Below are 5,825 nucleotides of genomic sequence, written 5' to 3' on the forward strand. Positions count from 1 at the left end.
CCGGGATTTTCATTGTTTTCCTATCTTTTGGGTCTTACATTCTTTTCTCACCTGACTTCACTGTGTTGCAGTCCAAATATTCCTTCAGCTTTATGGGATTATTTTGAGTTTTAAAAGAAGTTGCTTGTCACTCTGAATTTCAGAGCTTTTCTCCTCACTGCTTACACTCTTTTTCCTCCATAACGTACCTATCCAGGGCGGGCAGCTTTAGCAATAAAAAAGTTAGGTCTGAATTTCAGATGAACAGCAAATGATTTTTAAATTTTTTAATGTTCCTGATGTTACTATAAAAAAATATCGTTGTTTATCTAATGCTAAGTTAACTAGACATCCTGTTTTTTCAACTTGAACCTTACCCTTCTCCAGCCCATCTTTGTAAACTGTTAGCCCTCAAACTTAGTGATAGCCACAGATTTAGAGAGCATCTTCTTTATTCTGTAATCCTGGTCATGGAGATAAATGCTAAAGGCTCCATAGGAAGCCACTCCCTGCCAGGCAGCACCTACTTGCTCTCCTCTGACGTTGGCCCTTTCAGCAGAATGGGACACTTCAGGCACTGTGAGCCTCATACAATATGTGTCTCGTCTGGAGAATGTTTGCTTTGTCCCCTATCTCTAACCTATTTGAATTTTTGATTTCTTTCTCTTTTTTTCTTTTTTTTTTTTCCTCCCTTCAAGAAAACAAGTCCTGTGGGCTTCATTTGTCTATCGCCTGTCCTGGCTTGGGGTTCGTCCTTTGCTTCTGAGATGAAACCAAACCTAAATTTTAACCTCCTCTAAAAAGCAAAGAAGAGGGGCGCCTGGGTGGCTCAGTGGGTTAGGCCGCTGCCTTCGGCTCAGGTCGTGATCCCGGGGTCCTGGGATCGAGCCCCGCGTCGGGCTCTCTGCTCGGCCGGGAGCCTGCTTCTTTCTCTCTCTCTCTGCCTGCCTCTCTGCCTGCTTCTGATCTCTCTCTGTCAAATAAATAAATAAAATCTTTAAAAAAAAAAAAAAAAAAAAAGCAAAGAAGAAAACCAGAAATGAACAACTGTGCTAGACGTCACCTCCATTGTTTCACCTGCTCGTAGTCTGGTAGGATTTAGAAGGGGTGCAGCCTGGAGAAATGGATTTCAGATTAGCTCCTGTCTGAGAGCTGGCTGCTCTGAGCTCAACAGATACCACAGTTACGGGGCACCTGGGTGGCTCAGTCTGTTAAGCGTCTACCTTCTGCTCGGGTCATGATCCCCGGGTCCTGGGATTGAGACCCACATTGGGGGTCACTGCTTTGTTGGGGGGGCCTGCTTCTCCCTCTCCCACTCCCCCTGCTTGTGTCCCCTCTCCCATTGTTCTCTCTCTCTATCAAATAAATACATAATATCTTGGAAAAAAAAAAAAAAACAGAGACCACAGTTATCATCAGACTGGTAAACACCAAATGTGTAATTTATTTAATTCAAGACTTTTATAGGTATACGATTGTGCCAATGGATACCGTTTTTTGACCTCAACTTAACTGAATTGAAATACCTAATACCTGAAATCGGCAATTTCTAAAGTGGTTTAATGTGCAGCTGCTTTAAAATGTGCTTAGCAAAATGTCAGAACCTACTTTTGAAGAGAGCTATCTGCTTGGACACCATTTATTCTCACTCGTAACTTTTATACGATCACCTCTCACCGAAGCAAACTGGTTTTCTGTAACATTTTAAAGAGATGTTATCCACAGAAAAAGCTGTACTATTTACAGTCAGCATGACTGAGACAGGTAACAGACACAAACTTCCATGACACCCACCTCCAGTGTCCATTGCTAAATTAATGAATCAAGGAGGCCATTAGACTGAGGTGGTTCTAATAGCTTAGCAGCCTCTGCAGCAAACCAAAACCTAAGCCTACAAATGCTTCAAGGTTAAGAAGTTGAAATCTAAGGACAACCAATCAGAGCCAACTAGGATTTTCCCAAATAAACACAATGGTTTAAGCTATAACTAATTTAATAATTTCTTTGTTTTGCTTCCGCCTCTTTTCTGTGTTATTTTTTTAAAGATTTTATTTATTTAAGAGAGCATTAGTAAGAGAGAGAGAGAGAGGAGGGGCAGAAAGAGAGGGAGAAAGAACCTGAAGCCCACTGCACGCTGAAGCGGAGCCCAACGCCAGGGCTCGATCCCATGACCGGGAGATGTGGACCTGAGCCAAAACCAAGAGTTGGATACCACCAAATGAGCCACGCAAGCACCCTCACCTCTTCCCTTAAAAGTCTAGCTCCTAGATTCTGGTGGTAGAGTACTCCTAACCACTTCAGGTCTGGTACTGCCCTGTTTGAATTGATTTTTGTCCAAATGAACTCTTAAAATTTTCAATATACTTGAGTTTAATGTTTTAACATTATAAAGAAGCCATTCATAGATCTGGAATTTGTATGCACACAGATTTGGACGTAGACCAGATTATTATTCCCCAAGAGCCGAATCTAAAATTGGATGTCCATTTGTACCACTGGTATGTAAAGCCCACTTTTCACAGAAACACACAAATGTTTCTGAAATCTGCATGTACCTCCTTAGGGGTCAAGGGAGAGTGCCGGGGACTTGCAAACAGCATAGGAGCCTGTTGAGGCCCATCAGTAAATCAGAGGCTAGGGAACACTCTCGGGCCTGAGACCCGAGGCCTCAGCAGGAGGCCATTAAACTTAATAATCCTGGTTAAGAAACGTCCCTGTGTGCCTGTCCTCTGCCTGCATGTCATCCCGGTTACTCAGGACCAGTCGCACTGACTTCTGAGTTATTCCTGATTTAGGCCTGGCTGGGGTGGTTCTGTCCTGTTTTGATTATATCAGCTGGTTCTGGTGCTCTCATTACTTTGTTAATTAAATTTTTAGCTTATTTTAATCTCCTTTTAATAGTTCACATCTAACGGTTGGGGAAGAGGAAGTAGCACCTCAGAGACTAGCGTCTGCCCCAAAGGTGGCTCCAGAGCCTTCCTTCCTGTGCTGCAAATTATATCCTCTTGCCAGGCCTGCTGGAGAACCCGAGACAGACGTGAGCTAAAAATAAGCATCCAGGTAGTTTAGGAAGACCTCCTCTGAAATTACCCCTCTGGGGAGAAATGCAAATAGCCCTAGGGCCTCTGGGAATTGCCAGAAAAAGAAGAGCCCCTGAGGCCGCTCGCTGTCCGAAGGTGAGAACTCACCCCTCTTTTGTCCTGTGTGTGTGTCAAAGTGTACTTTCCACATTAATCATCATTTGGGATATAATAACTCCTTCTGTGGTCTCTTTGGGCACAGGACAGACCCTGAAAGGAATCTTTCCAGATGTTATTATCTGTGTGGTCACCTATTCTTGCTCCGTTGTACGATGTTAATGTGGCTACGTTCCCCGAACACTGGCCCTTTTAGGTAAATGGAAAACTCAGAAAAAGCCAGCTCTTTGTTTATTCAATCTGGCCCAGTCCCTTAAGGAACTCAGTTCTGTTAAACTTTTACAAGTATTTTTGCCTTGTTGTCATTAGTGTTTTGTTTTTTGATTTTTTTTTTCTTCCTCTTGGGTTTTGGCTAGAGGGTTTAAATGTTCATGCCCTCAAATCTATGTTCCTTATTAGGATATATTTCCACAGCAGAGTTTCTGGCACTTTTGCTTGAAAACAATCCACTATGAATACAAATTTTAAAATATACAACCAAGATTTCAAACAGTGTAAATAGCTGTACTGGTCCAGACCAGCAGAGCATCTCACGGCCTTCAGCAGTAGGACAACAGCTGACAGAATCAGGGACACGCTTCTTTGATCTTTACCATACGCACACACCATGCTCCGTGGGAGACCCTAGCATCCTTCTTTTTCTCTTCTCCCTCTTTCCTGAAAAAGTCAGTCCTAAAGAAGTGAAGCAGAATTGAGCAGTGAGTTTCTGGGCAGGGTTGTGGGGACGGGGAAGGTTGTGGGGACGGGGGAATGCAGAGCTCAAGTGAAGAGACAAGAACATATATCTACCTTCACTATATACTTATAATTCTTGCTCATGGTCCACGGGTGTGGCAGAATATTTTGTATTCTTAACAAAAAGTTAATTATTGAATGAAAAGTCTTTGTTATTTAGGATGCTATTGGTTATAAGGGATAATAACAAGTTAAAGTAGCTTAAACAGAAAAAAAAAAAAAAGGAACTCACTGGAAGGCTTTTGGGGTATCTCACATAATCTAACAAAAAGGTGAATGACCAAGTCACAAGAAGGGCTAGAAGGCAGCAGAGCCTAGAACAACCCAGTTCAGGAACTTAAATGTCCCTGGGTGTTGTCCATGCCTTTCACTTCTGTTTCTCTTTGTGTTTTCTCTTTCTTAGAATGGTCTTCTTCACAGGGTAGTAGAAAATTGCCACGATTTCAAGATTTTACTTGCAACACATACGACTGCAAGAGAGAAGCCACCTTGATTTCCAGTGTTTCCAAGTCCAGAAATGCCATTGAATAGATTCACTGGCCAGGCTTAGGCACTGAGTCATGGCTACTCCTGGATGGAAGTGAGAGAATAAGGACATGAGGGAGTATTCGAGGGATTTCCCAGAATAGAGATGCTGTGTTATAACCCCTGAGTATCTAGAAGGTAGACCTTCCTACTTCTCTCCATCTCTTAGGGGTATATGTTGTCGGTTCTGCTTTAAACTTATCCTGACTTAGAACCGTTCTCTGTAATAACTCTACCCTCAACTCCAATGGTGAACTCAAGAAAATGACATTTATCAGAAGTGAGAATGCCTCAGTATGTTGCCTTCTGTGTTACATGAACTCCGTAAGAGATTGTCAAAAGTGGGATGCCCAAGTACAAGCATATTTTTAATGAATAAATTTGACCAGATATTTTCCAAAAAGATTGTAACTAATTGTACTTCCATGAACAAAGTGTCAGAAAATGCCATTTCTCTATACACTTATGGGCACTGGACATTATTAATCTTTTTAATATTCATCAGATAGGTCATAAATGGCATATTGTTTTGTTTGCATTTTCCTGACTACTAATAAGACTGTACATCTTTTATAATTGTGATCTACCTTCCTTTGTTCTCAAATAAATTGCCTGTTCCTATGTTTTTCCTTTTCTTCTCTTGTTTGCACCTTGCAGGATATTAATTTGTGTGAAGATATTAATTTAACTCATTACATTTTAATTTTTTTTTAAAGATTTTATTTATTTATTTGACAGACAGAGATCACAAGTAGGCAGAGAGGCAGGCAGAGAGAGAGAGGAGGAAGCAGGCTCCCTGCTAAGCAGAGAGCCCGATGTGGGGCTCGATCCCAGGACCCTGGGATCATGACCTGAGCCGAAGGCAGAGGCTTCAACCCACTGAGCCACCCAGGTGCCTCTACATTTTAATTTTTATTTACTATACTTATTATTATTATGAATCTCTTATTAGTCACATGTCACTATTTTTTTTTTACCCATCATTCATAGCAGCTTTGTTTAAGAAACTTCTCACAAAAACAACATACACATATGGTCATATGTATTAATCTTTTCCTTTATGGATGCTTATTTTCCTAACTTATTTAAGAAAGTTTTTCTACCCATTTTAACTCTTATAGTTCTATACACTTCCTAACTCTTCTTCGGCTGATTTTTATTTTTATAATGTAGTCCACATGGATTTGATTTTGTACATGATGTAGTGGTCTAACTTTTAGCTAGAAAGCCAGTATTCAGGGTATATAAAATAAGTAAATCCCCACCTTCCCAAACATAACCTCAGAGGAGTACACAGTTGATGTTAACCTTGGACTTTTCCCTAAGCACATAGAATTCTTTGAGATGTGTGTGTGTTTACATATACACACACACATATGCATACACAAA

General features: G+C 41.1%; 1 long non-coding RNA gene across 1 annotated transcript; it reads left to right on the forward strand.

The window, feature by feature from the left end:
- The first annotated feature begins 1,000 nt into the window (after positions 1-1,000).
- On the forward strand, positions 1,001-5,061 carry LOC309869617. Its single transcript, XR_014314291.1, has 2 exons — positions 1,001-3,155; positions 4,315-5,061. It is a non-coding gene; the product is annotated as an uncharacterized lncRNA (long non-coding RNA).
- The last annotated feature ends 764 nt before the right edge of the window (positions 5,062-5,825 follow it).

The sequence above is a fragment of the Mustela nivalis genome, assembly GCF_964662115.1.
Source record: "Mustela nivalis genome assembly, chromosome: 7".
Taxonomy (NCBI): domain Eukaryota; kingdom Metazoa; phylum Chordata; class Mammalia; order Carnivora; family Mustelidae; genus Mustela; species Mustela nivalis.